Here is a 3,565-nt window from a genome sequence, read left to right as displayed (position 1 = left end):
AGAAAAAAAAAGAAAAAAATTCAGTAGAGTGGATAACAGTACATTAGAGCTGGCAGGTGAAAGAACCAAGGAACTAGAAGAGAGAGCAATATGGATTATGCAAACTGAAGATTAGACAGTAGAAAGAATCAAGAAAAATGAACAGAGAAATATGGGACACCATTAGGTGCACCAACATACAAGTAACAGCAATAATAGCAGAAGTGAGACATGCAAGATGAAAGGGGAACATTAAACATAAATAAATAAATAGAAGTGGAGACCGGAAGTATCGGGCGTGGGACTAGCTGGGGCCCGTGTTGAAACTGGTAAAGGAATTTACCAAGATAGTCATAGGTAAAGAAAAGCAGATTTAGGCCGGGCACAGTGGCTCACACCTGTAATCCCAGCACTTTGGGAGGCCAAGATGGGTAGATCATTTGAGGCCAGGAGATCTAGACCAGCCTGATCTGCAGGGGGAAACCCTGCAAGAGCTGAGGCAAGGGTCTGAAGCCTCAGCATATTCTCATATAAATATAGAATTAGAAAAGAATTAGGCTGGTCTGAAGGTAGTGAGTTAATTTAATTGATTGTTCACAGTCAGTTACAGATCAAACTCCTTGTTCTACTCTTTCCCCGCTTCTCACTACTGCACTTGACTAGTCTTTAAGAAATTTAAAAAAAATAAAAAAAAAAGAATTAGAGATATAGTTACATAGTTATTCCTATATATAATCATAAATAATCACATAGCTATTCATATGTAATCATAACTATATACATCTGTATAATCATATAATCTTTAATCTCACTAATAAGCCTCAGGTCAAGAAGTATGGGACTGAAGTGGCATTGGAAAAGAGGTGACCCTAAGGCGAGATGCTCTAAGTCCTCTGTCATGCCCGCATAAGGGCTGCTGGAGGACACCTTGGCTGCGCGACAGTGTCAGCGCTGTGAAAACACCCGCTGTTTAGCCAGCTAGGGAAGGAGACGTCCAAGGTGGCCGAGATGTCTCCTTCCTCGGGGGGGTAGAGAGGGGAAAACTCCGCTCTCCCAAGCTCTTGTGGTAAGCCTGACAGCTGTCAGGGAGGCCCACAGACATCCGGGGCCTTAATTGTCTCTATATGGTGCTGTGCTTCAGCGGTCACGTTCCATGGCTACTTTGAAGTTCTGCTTCTGCACCTGGTTCCTCTTTTTCTTAGAAGATAAGAATTAGTAATAGTAACATAAATCTTAGTGACCTTGTTATTTCTTGACAAGTATGAAAAAAGTGCTGACGCCTTAGGTTTTCTCCTTGCCTCAGCTTCTTCAAAGTCTTGGGCCCTTATCTCCAAGACATGTGATTTACCTGACCCTATCACTGACCACCATTACCTCATCCTACCTGCCCTGTCCCCTGCTTTGTACTCAGTAAAAGTCAGAGCATCCAGGCACTCAGGGCCACTGCTGGCAGTGGACCCCTGGGCCCAAACTCTGTTTTCTCTTTCTTGGTGTTTTGTATCTTTTATTTCCACAGTTTCTTGTCTCCACACCTGCAGAGAGGGACTCATAGGACCCTGTAGGGCTGGATCCTACACTGACCAATGTGGCAAAACCCTGTCTCTACTAAAAATACAATTTAAAAAGTAGTTAGCTAGGTGTAGTGGCGCATACCTGTAATGCCAGCTACTGAGGAGGCTGAGGCGCAAGAATTCCTTGAACCCGGGAGGTAGAGGTTGCAGTGAGCCGAGATGGTGTCACTTCACTGCAGCCTGAGTGACAGATAAAGGCCCTGTCTCGAAAACATACATAGACAATAACAAGTGTTAGAGATAACTTGGAGAAATTGGGAACCTCATACATTGCTGGTAGGATTGTAAAATGTTGCAGTGACTTTGGAATATAGTTTAACAGCTCCTCAGAATATTAAACTTAGAGTTACCATGCAACCCAATAATTCTACCCATAGGTATATACTCAAGATAAATGAAAACATATGTCCACTCAAAAATTTCATACACGAATGTTCAGGGCAGCATATTTATAATAGTCAAAAAGTGGAAACAATCCAAATGTTCATTTACTAATGAATGTATAAATAAAATGTGGTATAGTCATACAATAAATATTAATTTGCAATATAAAGGAGTGAGGTACTGGCACAGGCTACAACACAGAACCTCAAAAACATTGTGCTCTGTGAAGGAAATCACAAAAGACCACATATGGTATGATTCAATTTTTAGGAAATGAGAATAAGCATATCCATAGAAACAGTGTGTTGATGGTTGCCAAGGGCTGGAGGAGTAGAGCTAAAGGTTTGGAGCAGGTGCTGTGGCCATGCCTGCAGTCCCAGCTACTCAGCAGTCTGAGGCAGGAGGATTGCTTGAGTCCAGGAGTTCTGGGCTGTAGTGTGCTATGCAGATTGGGTGTACACACTAACTTTGGCATCAGTATGGTGACCTTCAGAGCCAGGGACCACCAGATTGCCTAAGAAGGGGGTGAATCTACCCAGACCGGAAACACAGCAGGTCAAAACTCCTGTGCTGATCAGTAGTGGGATCACGACTGTGAATAGCCACTGCACTCCAGCGTGGGCAACATGGCAAGATTCCATCTCTCTAAAAAAAGGCTATAGGGATTTATTTGTTTACTAATTTATTCATTCTCTTTTATTTTATTTTATTTTATTTTATTTTTGAGACAGAGTCTCACTCTGTTGCCCAGGCTGCAGTGCAGTGGTATGATCTTGGCTCACTGCAACCCTGCCTCCCGGGTTCAAGTGATTCTCCTGCCTCGGCCTCCCGAGTAGCTGGGACTACAGGCACCTGCCACCATGCCTGGCTAAGTTTTGTATTTTTAGTAGAGACAGGGGTTTCACTATTTTGGCCAGGCTGGTCTCGAACTCCTGACCTCATGATCTGCCTGCCTCGGCCTCCCAAAGTGCTGGGATTACAGGCATGAGCCTTCACTCCCCGCCCATTCACTCACTTATTGAGATAAGGTCTTGCTCTGTCGTCTAGCCTGGAATGAATTGTCGAGATCAGGGCTCATCCACCTCTCCTGTTCAAGTGATCCTTCTTCCTCAACCCCTGAAGTAGCTAGACTACAGGTGTTGGCCATCATGTCAAGCTACTTTTTTATTTTATTTTTAGGAGAGACAGGGTCTCACTATGTTGCCCAGGCTCATTTGGAACTCCTGGGTCAAGTGATCCTCCTGCTTCAGCCTCCTAAAGTGTTGGGATTACAGGCGTGAGCCACTGCAACTGGCATGGGGTGTCTTTTAGGGGGACAAAAATGTTCTGAATTTATGGCCAGGGGTGGTGGCTCACACCTGTAATCCCAGCAATTTGGGAAGCTGAGGTGGGTGGATCATGAGGTCAGGAGTTTGAGACCAGCATGACAACCTGATGAAACACCGTCTCTACTAAAAATACAAATATTAGCCTGGTGTGGTGGCAGGTGCCTGTAGTCCCAGCTACTCAGGAGGCCAAGGCAGGAGAATCACTTGAACCTGGGAGGCGAAGGTTGCAGTGAACGGAAATTGCGCCACTGCATTCCAGCCTGGGTGACAGAGCGAGACTGCATCTCATAAATAAATAAACAA

This window comes from Cebus imitator, unplaced genomic scaffold (genome assembly GCF_001604975.1).
Source record: "Cebus imitator isolate Cc_AM_T3 unplaced genomic scaffold, Cebus_imitator-1.0 Scaffold520, whole genome shotgun sequence".
In the NCBI taxonomy this organism is placed as follows: Eukaryota; Metazoa; Chordata; class Mammalia; order Primates; family Cebidae; genus Cebus; species Cebus imitator.
This window is presented reverse-complemented; position numbering follows the sequence as displayed.